Genomic DNA, 18281 nt, shown 5'->3' with positions numbered 1-18281 from the left:
TCCATCCTTCTCTTCGAATTGCTGAGGTTTAGGGCCAGGGGTGGGGGCATTGAGAGAGCACACCAACACTCTATAATCTTATACAGGTCCTTCCAGACAGGTGACATTTGGTTAGATGCTGCAATGCAGAGGGAAATCTGCCCAGCAACAGACAGGTGAATCCGCTCTCCCTTAAAGATGTCCCTCAGCCCCTAACTTGAAACAGCTTCTGCGTTTGTGCTTCGTACAGAGGCATGAAACAGTCCTCACTGCTTCTCTTAGCTATGAAGGTTTCAGGCAAGAGTAGTTGTCTGAGGTTCCCATAATCCCCAGTAGAAAACATGATGCCAGGTACAGGTTAGACACTTGGAATGTGTGTGCATCAATGAATGAATGAGTGAGTCAATGCACAAGCAAATACATGTTTTCATTGCACTAAACTAACAAGTTCTAACCCATATGCTGAGACAGAAGGTAAGCGAGCTACACCTGGGATGGGTGTCACTGAGTGAAGGAAGCGCTCCAGGGAGGGACTGGAGGTTCTGAGGGTCTCCTTATCTCACACACACCTGTCCGGTCCCCCATTGCCTTCACAGTGCCTCCAAGGCTTGTCCCGAGGGTCTGGACGTCCATCCCCCACTCCACAGTATCCTGGGTGGCACAGAGCAGCAAAGATGCCCCAGGAGAGCAGCAGAGTTCTTTCATGGGTGAGTAAGGAGGCAGGCACGTTCTGAACCCTGCTGGTCCTTAGCTGTACTTTGGCCCAGCGGGGGAGAGCTGAGCATCCCACAGAAAAGCCAGATTCTTCTAGCAGGGAGAGTGTTAATTAAGATCACAGGACCATCGACCACAGAGCAGCCCAAGCCTGTTTTTAGGCAGCAGAGCCACAGAACCAAGTGACAAGGTGGAAACAAAGATGCAGCGGGTGAGGAAGAATTTGTAATGTTGTTTGGCTGCTTTCTGCCCAAGTGCACCCTGGGAGGCTGAATACATCAGGAGGAAGCAGAACCTTTGTGGGCTCAAGGCAGGAACGGAAAGAATAATGGGAGCCATCACTGAAGTGGGCTCAGAGCTGGCTTCTTATCCTGCCACCAGCCTCCCGTCTGTCCTCCCCACATTCCCTGCACCGACAGCTAAGCCAGGTCTCTTCATACCACAATCCCAGTAAAGTGCTCTGCAAGGGACCCAGAGCACACCTGAGGAGAGCTACCTGCGTGCTTGTTTGTTTTTCCATTTGTTTATTTCTTTTGATTTTTTCTGCCCCACCACCCCAAGCAGGCCAAGGCTCATATCATTGTTCCATATTTAGGGTAGGATTCAGACAGGTCAGGTGGGGTCCCTCTCTCAACTCAGCTGCTCACGGTATAAATCTGAATTTGAAGTTGAATCTTCTTCTTCCCCAGATTTACTCATAGGGTAAATCTGGATCTGAATCTGAGTCTCCTTCCCAGTGTAGTGCTCCTCCCAGGGAGCCCTAAGGTCTGGGTTCAACAAGAAGTTCTAGGAATATTGGAAGAGACTTTCGTATTTTGAATATTTTTTACCCACAAATCCTAGATATGTCCAAGTCAAGGTCTGTGGATTGTAAGTGGGTGAACTCAGTCCAGTTGTATGACTTCCCTGAGTCTCCATGTACGATTTGTGGAACAGAACTGTCTTCTCAACAGGATTGGTGGCACCTGGCAGGGGAAAGGGGGCTCTGAGATCCAGCACCAATGCTGACCCAATGCAAGGGGGGTCCTAGGACTCTGCCTATGTTCTTGGATCACACCCTGCCCGGGAACCAACCAATATATTTTTGTCCTAAGATCCCCTACTCTGAAAGGGAGACTTCTGTGTTCTTCTTGCCTCCTGGAGTTGGGCAGGTATACACAGGTCACAGGGACCCTCACTGGTGTTATAAACTTACATTCCCTACATGACAGTCCTGCATGTGCTCACCCAGAGGCCCAGCTGTTTCCACCTAATTCCAGTTCCTTCCATGTCTATTGGTTATTGGGAACAACCCAAAGACCAAGAATATATCATTCCTTTAGTCCGCCCCAGCAATCCTGCGAAAGCAGCAGATGTCTGAAATTCAACTGCCACGGTGAGGAAGGAGGTCATGGGTAAAGAGGTGCAGAGAGTGGGGTCTATTGGACAGACCCTTCCCAGATCTGATCACACCACAGAGAGGGGCACAGCTCTCTCAGCCTTTCTCCAGCTCCTTAGATACCCTTTCGGCTCGCCCACCACCACCTGCCTGCTGAACTACCACTGTGGGATACTAAAGCTCTCCCCTCTGCTTCCCTCCAGTCCATTTTACTCACAGCTGCCAAATTTATCTTTTTACAAGGTAAAACTGGATCATGTCAATCCTCAGCTTAAGAGGCATCCAGCAGCTCCCTGGCTTCCCAACACACACTTGGGATAAACTATAAATCCCTGCTCTTCTGGCTCCTGCTGCCCTTCTAATCTCCCGAGCTCCCCTGCTGTCCCCTGTCCTCTGGGCCCCAGTCACTCACTCTGGCTTCCTTCCATCCTTAAGCTCTCCCAGGGACAAAGTCCTTCCTCACATTGCACGCCCTCCCACCTAAGAGTCTTTTCACCCCTGACTCCCCCCCCCCCCCCCCCCCCCCCGCTTTGGTTCTTGACTACTCATCCTTCAAGCATCAGGTTTAGATGTCCCCTCCCCCCAGATCTTCCTGTACCCCCAATTCTAAACCAGACTTCATGGAAATCCCCTTCTGTGGAATTATTGTTTTCATTCCCTGACTTTATCATCGCTGGCGATCACAGATCACTCATATTTTGCTTTAGGCCTGCTGCTGCTCATCCTACAGCCCCAGAGAAGCCCACTCTCTGCAGGGTGGGTGACTATAAAGGAGAAGCAGAGTAAAAGGGGAGGGAAGGGAATATGTAGAAGGGAGCAGAGAGAAAGAAACACAAGGGGGAGATGGGAAGGGCAGAGAGGCAGTGGAGGGAAAGAAGACTCAGAGGGCTCAGAGCTCCTAAGGATCAGAGTTTTCCTGCCTGACCAGGCATCCTCCGCCTCCTCTCACTGAACTCCACTTGATCACTGGTGCCCCCACCTGGTAGACGGAATTGGTGCACTCGCTGAAGCCTATGTCTAGGCTTCCACACATCTTGGTGTGTACCTGAGATGGAGCGAAGGCCAGTGTTTGTCCCCTTCCCTACTTTACTTCATATCCTTGGCTTCTTCCCCTAGTGGTCTGGGGTTCTTGGTGAGGACAACAGGCAGAGAGAGCAAACAGCGGGATTGGAGGGCACCTCATTCAAAGGTCACCCAGAAATTCAGCACAGAGAGGCTCCCTTTCTCCCAGGCTTCCAGGGACTGTGGTTTCTTATGGAAATGATACCTGGAGATGTGTAGTAATGGAGAAGGGTCTCACACAATGCCTGATCCTGGACTGCAGCTAACTTGGGGCATGAGAGAAAGTGGCTGAGTCCATTGCTTTTCCTTCTGGTAGCTTCAGCCATTCCAAGTAGCCCTTGCACCTCTCCAATGCCTCCTTCCTTTCCTCTCTCTCTCTCTCTCTCTCTCTCTCTCTCTCTCTCTCTCTCTCTCTCTCTCTCTCTCTCTCTCCCCTGAACAGAGCACTACCATTGCTCAGCTTTGGACCTGCTCAGACCTGGATGGTGGCTGTTTAGTTGAGTCAAAGTATTGGCTTGATCTCCTGAAGCTTGGGCTCTGGTCAATGTTCCGTTACCTTGACCATGGATAGCCCTTTCCCTTTCTGAACTCTAGACTGCATGGGTGGTTTTCAGAGGTTCCTGGACCAGACTTTGTGTGTCTCAAACTTCCTTTTTAATGGGGCTGATAAATTCTCATTACCAGGTGAATGCGTAGCCGAATGAGCAGCCAGAGGAAAGGCAACTACAGAAATAGAAGACGAGTCCTCAAGGAACTCTACAGGGAGGGGTCTAGCAGAAAAGGTTCAGACCTCAACAAGTGCCTTTAAAAGACTAAGGACATGACCTCTGACACTGGAAGCTTTTCATCCAGAGACAGGAAGGGCCAAGGTACATCATTGCTTAAAGCAAGTCTGTGAAGCAGAAGGGAAGCCATCCCAGCAAAGTGTCAAAAGCACACTTCCTCACAGAAGGACATCTGCCCAAAACAGCGGGACCCAGAAGACAGGCCATTTTCATAGGAGAGACCGTCCACTAGAATGAGATATAAAAGGGGGAGGCCTTGATGCTGGGGAGCCTGACCCCAGGGAGGTCGAGGCACAATGTATGCACCTGTGTCTTCACTTTCAGTTGGGAGGTGGGTAAAAATAAAAATAAATACATAATGTATTTGAAAATAGAAGTTTACAAAATGTGGATGTCGTGAAGGCATTTTATGTACCTGTACAATGTGTCTGTTTTTAACTGTTATTATTCCAAGAGTCAAAAAGGTTTTAAAATTTAACATTTGTAAAGTGAAAGGAGTTGTAGTAAATGCATTGGTGAAGTTCCAGTGTGCAAGACTTATGAAGTCTACAGGAGTTCTCTCAGCAATGTCCTACCAGACACATCCAACCTGAAGCCCCACACGAAACCAGAAACTTTAAACACTACGAGTCTCCAGCCCACAGTGAAGAGACAGTGGCCATCTGAAACATCATTCCTTGTGGCATGTCACAGAGCTTTGAGAGGTCAAGTCAAGTTGTACAAGAGCAGGCTAATCAGCTCAAGGAGTGACCACTAGCATTTTATTATTCTAAGAAAGTCACATGGCCAAGGCCAACTCATTGGAGGGAAAAGTTTATTCTCTTGGACTCTAGTTGAAAGTAGGACACAGTCACAAAGAGTACATTGGTCATGGCGTCACTGACTAATAGAACCATGAGAAGACTGCAAACGCACACACACACACACACACACACACACACACACACACACACAGGGGGGGTGTTTACTAATGGAGGAGTCCCAGTTTGAATCCAAACCCCAGAGCTCCAGGAGAGCTGATGATTCATCTCTAGACTGATCCAGATCTGAGGGAAGGGAAGACTGATGTCCCCACCTGAAGACAATCAGTTGGAGAGAAAGAAGTCTTCATTGCTCAGCTTTTCTCCTACCCCAGCCTTCTGCAAATGAGATGAGGCCTAGGCATAGCAAGGAGGCAGTTGCTTTACTTAGCCTACTTATTCAAATGTAATCTAATCCAGACCTTGACCCTAGAGAAACACCCAGATAATATTTCATCGAATATCTGTGTATTGGGTGACCCTTCAAGTTGACACACAAAAGCCACCACCATACAGGGCTTGTCTGTGCTGTTCTAGTCAAAGAATGGGGAGACGACACAAACTGTGGGTGTGTGCATTGCAAGGTCTTTTGAGACGACATGCTGGGGATCATAGCCAGGCACCTCGAGACAGCTCAGCCAACGTTTCCACATTTCCTTTCATGCAAGACAACATTGAACACAAGAAGGCAGACCACAGGAGGGTTCAGCCTCAATCCTGGGTCACTCTATCGAGGAGGGAAGCACAATCAAATGATATTATGTCAAGATCAAGAAAGGAATGTCTGTACTACCCAGCCACCAAGCTTTGCGACCTAGTCATTGTCACAACACATACGGATGAATGCACTGGCATGTTGGCTCCCCGGATAAGTTCATCATCTCTTCAGCTCCTAATTTGAACTCATTTAACTGATTCACAGTCACCCAGGTGAAGGGGACCAACTGGGAGGGCACCATGAAGAGGACCCAGAGAAGCAAGTACAGATAGGAAGTGTGCCTGGCTTCAGAGAGGGAAAGTGGACACCAGCGAGCCTTGAGGAACAACATTGGTATTTTTAGAAACTAAGATGTTAGTAGTTGCGGTGTGTGTGAAAGAACGTGTTGTGTTAGTTTAGAGAGGCAAAAAAGCAACAATAAAGAACTGGACTACAATTTCCTAGATAACCCCAGCTTTTGCTTCCAAAATAACAGTAATATGTAATAGAAGTCGAACAAAATAGACACAAGATGAAAATAAAATTCTCTCTCCTCACTCCTCCAGTCCCTCTGCTCAGAGCTGGCTCTTTAAAATGGTGTGGGAATGGTTCCTTGTATTTTCTTTTGGTGGGGGGAGAGTATATTTACTCTCAGATGTGTCTCTCCATGCAGAGCCTTCCACTTGAAGATTCTGTTATAGATTTGGCTTCTTTTCAATTCACACAACAACCTCCAGATCTTCCCAGGCCAGTTTTCGTATCTCTCTCGACTGCTTAATGTCTTCAGAGCATCCCACCCATATGGCAGCTCCATAATTTATTTAGCGTGGCCCCATTGAAGGACACTTTGCCCAAGATTGTGTTTATTTTTTTCCATTATGACAAATGTTGTAATGGCTGTCCCGAAGAGCTGCATGCTTACATTTAGCAGGCAGGTTCCTAGCTACGAGATCATTAGGCTTAATGGAGTGTCTGTAGTCCATGTTGATAAATATCGCCAACTTGTCCTCACACCCTCCTCCAGCACTGAAGGAGAATGCCCTGAACCCTCACCTACCCTGGGTTTTATTATTTCATTTAGCCAGTTTTTGCAGTTGAAAAATGGCATACAATTCCTTTCAGGGCGAGTTCTTTAAAAGTGAGAATCCCGATCATTGTCCACTAAAAATCTGTTTCTGGGATGATTTTGCCAACAGGCTGTGAAATAAATGAGACAGAAAACAGTGTGGTGTGCCAGGGTTTCATCAGCTGTCTAGTTTAGCCTTAGTCCAGCATTCCTGAACTTCTGCCCTAAATTCCTTACACAACTCCTAGGCCACCTTTCCCTATGTTCTTAAACCAAGCCAACCTCAGTAAAGCTGAGTCTATGAACTCCTTGTTCACGGAGCAGTTCAACCAAAGGCCGATGTTTGCTTGCTACAAATGCCATAGGAATGGACTCCCATGATACGAGAGCGCATGGCATCCTCTCTGACATTTATTTCTTCTGAAAAAAGTCAATCTACCATATTTCCTAAACTAAACCAAAACAAATGCTCCTGAAATGAATTTGAAAAATACAGAGAAACATAAGGAAGGAAGTGCAAAATGTAGGCAATTCTCTCCCATGACGTTCAGATGCTGGAGCCTAGATTCCAATCCCTTTACACCCCCCCACCATGTACACCCCCCCACCATGTACACACACACACACACACACACACACACACACACACACACACACACACACGGACAGAGATTGTGACAATTTACACTTGCACCTGCAGTATATACAAATTCTTATCTTCCTGTTCCTTCCCTACACCTGGGTGTCATCATTTTTTAAAAAATCTATTAAGCTCTCCCCACCCTGCCCAAGAAAATATGACTCTATAAACATTTTGGAGAGAAAAATTCATTCCAGGAGACAAATGGCAAATTGTGAACCTTGAGTTAAAACCAGGCAAGGGTACTTCCATGATAAATCTTAAGAAATGGGGAAGCTTTGGAGTTTTAGCTTCAGAGGGATCCACAATCCTGTATGGGGTTTCCTCCGCTAAAAAGCTGAAGCCTCTTGATTCTGTCATGGGAAAGAGCACAAACACCCCCAGTTTTACCCACTTCCCAGGAACCTGGGTGAAAGGGAGACATGAGGATGGCAAAAAGAAAGCAGAGTTAGGCCAGTTAGCAGAAACAGGCGCTTCTCCTGAAAAATCAACTGAAGAACTCCCGTAAGCCTTTATCTTTAGATGCTTAGGAACAGAAGATAAAGCCTCTAAAATAAGCATGGTGTAATCTCAATACTTGGGGCACCGATGCAGGAGGATTGTAAGCTTCAGGCCAGCCTGGGTTGCATACCAAGACATTCTCTCACAAAATATTTAAAAATAAACTAGTCAATTAAATAAAATAAGATGGCATGAAGCCAAGCTGCGACCAGTTTATCTTGCTGAACTAATGCAGCTGGAACTTGCCACTCCCTGGGAAAGTGATTCTGGGAGGCCCCATCCTCCGACTGGCAGGGGTCTAATGAGGAAAAGGTTTAGAGTTACAGAGTCTGTTTTTTAAACTCCTTCCAGCTCTGACATTCCACCAGTCTGCACCACCTGAGTTTACAAAAGAGATTAGTAATGTGCACCACAACACATTTTAAACTGTGGCCTTTGACCAGTACATGTAATTGGAGGAACTCCTCAAAGTGACAAAATGCATTAGCAGGTCTTGGCCCCATGGAGACTCTGTTACCAGCCACTGTCATAGTGACTGCAGCAGCATTCACTGCAGCCCAGGAGTCTGTGCTCTGTAGACATCCTAGTCACCCAGTTTCTTGTATCAACCCAGTATGCTCTGGGTTGGAGAGAGACGGCCTTCTCCTTCTTCCAAATGAGAATGGATTCAGGGTAGCAGTAGCAGGTACAAGCCAAATACTAAACAGAAAGGCTGCTACTTGGAAGGACCTTGGTCTCAATATAGGCTTGTTTCTTAGCGTGGGTGCTGCTGCCAGAGCCCCTCCGGTTTGGTTCTGACTCTATTGTGATTTGAGTCTATAACTTGCATTTCCTGTATCTCAGTTTCCTTCTCTGTGGAATGGGAATGATAACAGCAGTACCTAGCTCACACTGTTGCCATGGAGATGAGATGAGTTGATCCTTGTGAAGAGGTGTCTGGACTGTAGCAAGTTTATGTAAACATTTGGAGAATGAATAAATTAGCACCTTTGAGCGATTGGTGTGGTTTGGTGGGAACAAAACAGGTGTAGGAGTCCACTCTAGCTCTGACCCACCTTAATGACCTACCCAAAGGCCAGCAGAATAATCTCTGAGCAATGGATCACTTATCAGTCAATTACAACATGATCTTACTGGCAGTTTTATGGAGTAAAGGACTTGGTGCAACAGAACCCATTGTGATTGTAAACTTTACTTGGTCATGTCCTCTATGGCTTACCTTGCTGGGGTCCCTATCTTACAGATGAGAAAATTGAGGTCCAAAGAAATAGAGTGTCTTGTCTAAGGACACTTCACTGGACAGGCAATGTGGGCACACTAGTTTTCCAGTCCCATCCCTAACTTTAGATTCTGTAGAATGAGAACTTGCAGAAGTGGGTACCCTGGCAGTGGGGAGAAGGAACTGCAGAATCCTGCTAGGTCTCATGCATGAAGCATCTTTGTGCTTTGGGGAGCAGACTTCCCTGGAGCACATGTTCCTGACCTTCACTTCAAGACTGTGGGTCTATACCCTAATGGTTAGGGACTAACCTTTCAAAGGGCACAGAATGGAGTTGACACTTTTTGTCCTGGGTTTCCATTTGGAGAGGTGAAGGCCACACCACTTTTTTAATGCCTTCTCTCTTTGTTCTTTCTATTAGAGTTGAGGGATTCTGAGGTCAGCAGATTAAAGGGCAATGTTGAAATTATCAAGAATGTGAGGGAAGCGAGGAAGGAAATCCCAGGGAAGGTGCTAAGGTGGGATGGAGGGAAATGCCCTATTTGCTCAGTGTGGATTATGTACTAGGCACTGTGAAGGGTCTTTTGTAATATGCTTCTAATTCCCATTAGGTTGATCATAGCATTCAATACACAGGTGCAGAGACTGGGGTGCAGAGAAATTGTCTTATTTCCATTTCCTGTTACTAGGATCAAAAACTCTGAAAAAAGGCAAACTAGAAAAGAGAGGGCTTATTTTTTTAGCTTATGATTCCAGGTTATAATTCTCATCACGAGGAAGTCAAGGCAGAAGGAACAGGAAGCAGCTAGTCACATGCAGCCACAGTCCAGGACAGAGAGCAATAGATGGATTAATAAATGCAGGAGCCAACACACTGGGAGATGTTTCTTCCCATGGTCCTTAGTGGGACATCCACCCTCTTCTGTGTATCAAACTTTCCAATTTTGGTTTGGCTGGTACCTGCTACTGCTACTCCAAATCCTTCATCATTTTGAAGAAGGTCAGATCTCTCCAACCTAGGAGTCATTGTCCTATGTGTAGGGCATGCCTCACTTTCTTCTTTTTGTTCAGTCCAGGGCCCAGACTATGAAATGTTGCTGGCCACATTCAGAGTGGGTCTTCCCACCTCAATGAACCTAAATAAGAAAATCCCTCACAGTCATGTCTGCAGGCCAGCTTAATCTAGACAGTTCCTCATTGAGACACTGTGTTAAGTTGACAAAAATAACTATTACAAGGAGTTTGTCCTGGATCACTGAGGCTGTGCTAGTCTCCTCTGGAGAAAGACAGAGATGAAGTCTCCTTGGTTCTTTGTGCAAGTGTGTGATGATTAATCTTCATTGTCCCCATGACAGGATTTAAAAGAGCCTAAGAGCCTCTGGGCATGTCTGTGAAGGCATCTGCAGAGAGACTTAAGAAGGGAAGACTCACCTTGAAGATGGACAGCACTTGTCCATGCCCTGGAGTCCCAGCCCAAACATCTGCAATTCATCCTTCTTTGCGACTTGACTACAGACACACTGAGGAGCTGTCTCCTGCTCCCACCACCACAGTTAGAGCCTCTCATTATCCCAGCTTCCCTGTGTTATGGTGAGATGTAGCATTTGAAACTCTGAACCCAAACGAACTCTCCCTTCCTCCTGCTCTTGTCAGGTACGTCGTCACAGCAATAAGAAAACTGATGCAAATCATTGACCCAGGGAGTGAGGTTGTTGCTGTGATTACCCTATCGCTGTGGTTTGTAGGCCTTTGGAACTGGTCTGAAAGAAGAATGTGGATGTTTGTGGCTGTGGGGTAAGAGAATATCTAGAATACAACATGCAGGGCTCAAAGGGCCGTTCTGTTTCTACTCTGGCAGAGAATCTGACTGCATTCTACTCATAGCCTGAACACCTGAGTGAGGTCGAATGCAAAAGAAATAATGGATTAAGTTGTTTGGTGATGTAAATTTCATAACCTCCAGGCTGTGACATGGTTGCTACTTACTGCTTTTGGCTGTCTCTCTAGTGAGAGAGCAGACAGATGTGAACGCTAGAGTTTGGCAAGGAAATAGAGTGACCATGTTAAAGTGGCAGACGAGGCAGGTGCAGGGGAGCAGTTACACGATCAGTGCAACTAAGGAGAAAACGCTCATTTTGCAGAGGCCACAGGATAGGTACCTTGAGGGCTAGGATCCCTGCCCCCAAGAGCTCCAGTTTGTAAGAATTTAAGTCCATTTAAAAGAAGAGTGAAATGAAAATGGCATGGAAGGGGTTGAGTTTTCAAAACCAACCTCCTGGTGAAGTATTTTCTCAAGTTTAGTGCCAAGGTGCAAAGAGGCCACTGCAACATGTCAACATCTCAAGCTGGCAGTGGAGCTTGGTGGCAGCATCTGCATGGTGCTGGTCTTAGAGACATATGAAATGCAAGACTTATAGGGCCATGGAAGCTTGAACCAAGCTTCCAGCAAAACACTAAAGTCAGGCAAGAAGTGTCAGGGCTGGATTCCTTGCAAGAAGTCACTGAGGGGCCACCCTGTAAAGCTGTGGATGTAAGCCTTGATTCTTACAAGGCCTCACAAAAGATTGCCTTGAGTCTCAAAAGAGACTTTGGGCTTTTGAACAAAGTTAGAACTGTAAGATTTGTGAGACTTTTACAGATGAACTAAGTGTATTTTGTTTTATGAGAAGTCCATGAGGTTTGGGGATCAGGAGTAGAATGTTATGATTTTAAAATTATGAGCTTCGGTGACATGTTGACAAGGGGTAGACTTACGGTAGTTAATCTTGATTATTAACTTAATGGGATTTAGATTAACCTAGAAGAAACACCTCTAGGCATGTCTGTGAGGGCATTTACAGAGAGCTTAATTGAGAAGGGAAGACCTACCTTGAATGTAAATGGTACTCTCTCATGAGCTGGGGTCTCAAACTGAATAAAAAGGAGACCATGACCTGAGCATCAGCATTCACTTCTCTGTTTCTTGACTGTGTTTGAAATGTGACCATCGGCCCCATGATTCAACTACAGTGTTGTCACCACCACACCATGACTTAAATATGTCCTCTCAAACTCTGAGCCAAAGTATGCCTTTCCTTTCCTAAGTTTCTTTTGTCACAGCAATGAAAAAGCCAACTAAGACAAGGGGTAACTGGACAGAGGCGGCTAACTCTATTATAACCTATCTGGATGTTTGAAAGTGACTTGTGCCAGGGACTTCAAGGCTAGTGAACAACATGGGGAGGATAGAGACATGGAGAAGGATCTGAAGACTGAACTACAAGTCAAGTATGTTAGAACATGTCAGCCTACTGCTGCTAAGCACTGGGGACTCTTATTGGGGCCCTTTTGAGACTCATTATGTACAAAACACTATTCTAACCCTTTCCATCTGATCTGAAACTGCTATTGAGAATTTGAACTATCTGACTGAGAAGTCATGTGACTTTAGACAAACCTTTTATCTTCCTGGGCATTGGTCTCCTTGTCTACAAAAATACATAGGTTCTCTACACTGCATTATCGTCTAAGGCTATTGAGAAGAGGATGAGGAGGAAGAAGAGAAGGAACAGAAGGGGAAGGAAAGAAAAATGCATGTAACATTTGCATAATATGTCTATGGCCATCCCACCCTGAATGTGCCTGATCCCTTCTGATCCAGCAGTCTGTAGACTATAGAGAGCAGGAACAAGGAAAATAATGATCGCAAAAATGATGAAGAGTAAGCAGTCATTGTTAAAAAACGTCTCTATCCAGACACAGCTGTCAGATTTTGAGTAGGAGAAAACACCACGGAGAACAAGTTGTACATTAGTGAGCATGTGCTCTGTGCCAAGTGACACTGTGATGAGGACTCCCGACAGCTCTGTAATACACAGCCTCCTGCGGCTGCAGCCCTGCCTGGGCTCCTCTCTGGAGTTAGCTCAGAGCTCTACTCAGCCTCTTCGCTCTTCACCAGCTCATCTGTCTTAGGGTGGCATGACTCTTTCTCTGGTCTTTATTTCTCATAGATTTCCCATTGAGGGGGGTGGATTCTTCCTGGCCGCCTCACGAGGTCTCTATTAGGGCAGGCAACCAATGTGTTAGCAGGGAGGTAGAGGTGAAGGCAGAGCAGGCAAATCCTTATCTTACTAATAGCCAAGCTGATGATAAACATTCAGTCTTTTCATCTCCGCTGTGATCTGGCTACTCACTGGACATTGCTTATTACAATTCAGTATCATGCCTGTTTTCCTACAAGTGACTCCCCAAACTCAGGAGTCAAAAGCCTGGAAACTGTTTTTCCAAGATTCCTTTCCCAGGAGGAGCCAGAGAGATTATGCCAGGAATGGGCACCTGGGCATCTCTGAGATGGAATTGTGGGCATCTCTGTTGTCTAGTAGTGGTGTATGCGCACAGGGTCAGGTGGGGTTTTTGTAGGAATTCATGACCACCCTCCTGAGACACTGAATATGTACTACTAAAACATAGCAATGCCTACTTGACCTCTTCTCTCAACTGTTTGCTGTGTGATGCTCAGGTTTCCTATGTTACACTCTTTCCTGCTTGAGTCACCCACAGTGGCTTCTGTGTCCTGTCAGCAAACACATCAAACGTTCCCTATAAAGCTGGAGGAGGAAACACCCTGGGGTTAGTATTTAAATCATGCTGGGGAAAACTTTGAGTTTGTCACCCAGAAAAGAGGACAGAAAAGATTTATTTTGATTACTTCTCCAGATCCTTGGGAGGGTAAAGGACACCAAAGCACATTCTAACCCATTCAGATTTCCACAGGAAGCTGGGAAGTGCTATTTTTATCTTCTTTACAGAGTTTCATTTGGAGAGAATGTATCCTCATGTTCCCCACAAGAGACACTAGCAATTGCCTTGTCAGCCCAACAGCTGGCTCTAGATAAACCAGTAAGTCCCTCATCCCTGGGAATTCATGTCACCGCCCTACCCAGATCCTACCGCTGCTTCTGCCTGGTGGGCAGCAATTTATGAGTGGTTCTTGGTTCTTGTTCTCCACCAAACTCTCTATCACATGGGTCTGTTTCATTAGTGGAGAGTACAGTACAGTATGAGTCCAGCTAGAATGATGTAGAAGGGCCATGGCCGGGAGCATCAGGTGCTTAGAAGTGAAGATAGTCTTGTTGGAAGCAGCACCTTTGTGGATTAGCTGCAGGTGATGTGTAGGTACGATATGTATGTTTACAGTGTGTACACATGTTCATGTGTGTCAGTATGGGTACACAGTAAACAACCTTAGGTACTATTCACTTTTCACTTCCTTTGAGACAAGATCTCTTTTTGGTTGTCACAGTATACACCAGATAGTTGGCCTATGAGCTTCCATGGACTCTACTACCTCCCATCCTGCCATACAAACATTGGGCTTATAGACACACACACCACCATCCCTGCCTTTATATGGGCTCCGGAGATTTGAACTTAGATCCTTACAGTTGCAGGATGAATGCTTTACCCACTGAGCCATCTTTCCAGACAATAGTTATCTCCTTTACATCCGTATATCCGAATGCTGCCACAAGTGCTGTGAAAATTGTGAGCCTTGATTTCCTCATCCTCCATGACCTTCAACTGACTCTGCAGTCAAGTCTGGACATGTAATGTGTAGACAATGCAATGGCCTTTCCAGGCCTGGCATGGCTGCTCTTTCCACACACTTGCTTCTACTTCATAAGCTCACCCTTGCCAATCATTTATCAATAAGCTTCATCTGTGCTGAACTGTTTGTGTTTTCTCAAAGACACAGACTCTGTCACGAACTTGGCCTTCGTATGTGCTGTCCCTGTGGCATAGATATTGTTCCCTAATATCTGTTTTGAGGACCACTACCCATCCTTCAAGCCCCATCTCCCAAATGTGAGTTTTACTTTGAGCCTTCCTCCTCCTCCATGACCTCACCCCATCTTGCTTCCCTCCTTCTACTTTGGTTGGTTACTCGCTGTCTCCATATCTGTCACATACTAGACAGCAAGTTTTGGGAGTGACAAGAGTAGCCAGAGTGGCTGAAGTGGTACATCGTCACACATTCATCACCTCTGTATGGCTGGGTCCTAACACCGTGAGTAGAGAAATGTGGGCATGGCAGGGGAGTGGGAGGGGATGGCCATGAGCAAGAACTGGAGATGAAGAGAGAAGGAGGGAGATTCATATGAAAGAAAACCCCCTTTCTGAGAGAGGCAGAGAGAGCAATGAAATGGGATGTGAGGGAAATGATTATTCACTAGGAAATCAGAAATAATCGAGAAATGACATGTTTATGTTGAAAAATTTCCCAAAGATCTTGAGCATCTCTCACCACTGTAGAAATTAGAATGAATTAAAAGCAGAACAAGGTTGAGCATGATAGACTGTTTGTATCTGCTGGTTATTAGCACAGAGTTGTCCTCACTGACATATTGTCAACCCAGCTAATTTAGACCAAACTTCCTGTTGTAGATAAAGCATTCATTGAATTAATTTTCAGCATCAATAAGACAGCTACTAGGCCTACTTGTTTACAGATTACTTATTGTTTATCTCAACTATCCATGGGTAAGTCTGTTTTAAATATTGTAGCTAATGTGTCTTGGAATGTGAGTGGGTAGGTATGCATTAGAATCTCTGGTTTCGGTTATTTGGGGTACATATTCAAAAGTGGAGTTGCTGAATTCTATGGTAGTTCTGTGTCTTATTTTTGAGGACGTAGTGCACCATTTTTTCATAGTGGCCACACCATCATCATTTTACATCCTCACCAGCAAAGCATAAGGGTTCCAACTTCTCTATAACTTCACCAACACTTGGCATTTGTTTTTTGTTGTTTGTTTGTTTTAGTAATGGTCGTTCTGATAAGAAGGAGGTGTTGCTTGCATGCCTAGGAGACTGGTGTCCATTTTGTCATGAGCTGTGGGCCCTTTGCTAGTTATTTTTGGAGCATAGTCTACTCAAGTCCTTCGCTCATTTTTAAATGGAGTTTCTTTATTATCGTTGTTTTGTAGGAGTTTTAAAATATATTGTGATATTTATTTCTTATCAGATACATGAGTAGCAAATACTCTCATCCATTCTGTTTGTTACCTCCCCACTTTCTAGATGCTCAATGAACAAGATTGATGATGAAATCATGGCAAAGCCATCTATTCCACACTCCTCAGTGAGCTCTAACACAAGCTTTGCATCATGGGGAACCAGTGATAAGTGACACTGTGTGCCTGGCCCTCTCCCCTTACATGACTGTGGTCTTTGCTAGTGCTGGGTCCTCTGAGACTAACTCTTGAGCAAAGTGGCTGGCCCTCTTCCACTTGTCTGGGTTAGACCCTGGCCACACTGTCAGGTAAAACAATGACACACAACCAGTATGGCAGGACAGCAGCCAAAATGATTCAAAATGATCGAGATTATTGGAAATGCAGCTTTCTAGCCTCAAGACTTAAGCGTGAACCCCACACTCATCTCTAGGTACAGTTTAACTGCGTCCCAAGATGTTTTCGTAAAATTAAAGAAAAACTTTCTTCTTTTATCTATTTATTTTGTGTGTGTATGGGATGTGTGAGGTGGTGGGGGGGTGTGCCACAGTACCTGTGTTCGGCTTCCTGTTCCAGGCAGCTGACCATCGTGGGAATTCCCCTGTCTCTGCTTTTCATCTACCACAGGTATGCTGGGATTACAAGCATACACTATTGTGCCTGGCTTTTCTTTTTTTTTAATATAGTTTTTTTGGGATTCAATCTCAGGTCCTCAGACTTGCAAAGTATGAATATCTCCCACTGAGCCATCTCCCACAGCTGATGTATCTTGGAATATTAATGAGTGTATAAGGCCATCGGGGTTAGTAGGACACTTAGAATTAAGGAGACAGAGCAGAGCCATATCCCCCTACGACTTGGGGGTGATGTTTATGATCACACCATGTTCAGGGCCAAACTTGACTCCATTTCACCAAGAAGAAAGAGAGACATCTAAGTATTTCTTTGGTGATATCTCACTGAATGCTGAAATGCAATATATAACCCAACAGATGCCTTTCTCTATCACAGTAAAAAGTCACTGAACTCTAGTACAATTGACAACATGGTGTGGCAAACTCTAAAAAGCAGAAAAAACTGACTGAACAAAATACGTAGCACAAGAAGCTTGTCACATACTATAATGAAAATACAGGTCAGGCAAACTCCTTATAAACATAGCCATTTTTAACATTCAGTTTCAATTATAATTTCAACAACGGGGGGTTTCACCTTAATAGTATTTTCAATCATTTTAACTTGTACTTGGTGATCATTTTAATACAAATTGAATTTCAAAATATGAAAAACCACTTTTCTTTTTTTTTTTTTTTTTTGGTTTTTGGAGACAGGGTTTCTCTGTGTAGCTTTGCGCCTTTCCTGGAACTCACTTGGTAGCCCAGGCTGGCCTCGAACTCACAGAGATCCGCCTGGCTCTGCCTCCCGAGTGCTGGGATTAAAGGCGTGCGCCACCACCGCCCGGCGAAAAACCACTTTTCTTAAACTCTAAAAAAATGATGTATTTGAAAAGTTATAGTCTCAATAACATATTACTTCTTTAATTAAAAAAAACTACATTTTAAGTGTAAAACGTGTAAGTGTGACCTCTGCTGCACTGGTTGTGTTGATGTAATTAAGAAGGACTTGGAAATAAGGTTGGGGAGAGACACCCGTGAATTCACTGCGTCATTCCCAGGTGAGTGGTGGCCCTGAGAGGAGGAGGCCACGCTAAACTAGAGGCTGTGAGGGCCTCAGTGTGCTGATACTTAGGAAAATGAGTGCTCGGGCTGGAAAGACGGCTCAGTGGTTAAGAGCACTTGCTGATCTTCCAGAGGACCCAAATTCCATTCCCAGAACCCATAGTGGGTGGGTGGCTCATATGCCCTCTTCTGGCCTCTGCAGGTACCTGATGCATGCACACACACACACACACACACACACACACACTCACCCCTAATTTTTAAAAATTAAATCAACAAGATAAAAATGAAAATTCAAGAATATACTCATTCATTAGGAGGCTTTGCAACATCTCACTGCTTCTGATGTCACATGAAGGCCTAAAACGAGAGCCACACTCACAGCAGACTTTGTGTTTCTGTCGTTTAAAATTAATTTGATGACATTTTTCCATTTTAACACAGGGTTACATATAGCCCAGGCTGGCTGTAAACTTGTTCTGTAGCTGAGGATGCCTTTGGATTTCTGATATCCCCACTTCCACCTCCTGAGTACTGGGATCCCAGGTGTGCACCAACACGTTCAGTTTATGTGGTTCAAGAGATGAACCCAGGACTTTGTGTAATGGTAGGCAAGCACTCTGCCCATGGGACATCGCCGGCCCTCATTTGTTGACTTCCTATGGTAAGTGGCTATGACAAGCATGCTACCTAGCAGACATTTCCTGAAGGAAAGAATACACACTTAGTTTGCTCCTTTACGTTAAAAGTGACACGTTAACAACACACA

Source organism: Peromyscus californicus, unplaced genomic scaffold (genome assembly GCF_007827085.1).
Source record: "Peromyscus californicus insignis strain IS unplaced genomic scaffold, ASM782708v3 Scaffold_3__1_contigs__length_106647218, whole genome shotgun sequence".
NCBI lineage: Eukaryota > Metazoa > Chordata > Mammalia > Rodentia > Cricetidae > Peromyscus > Peromyscus californicus.
Note: the sequence above shows the minus strand (reverse complement) of the source record.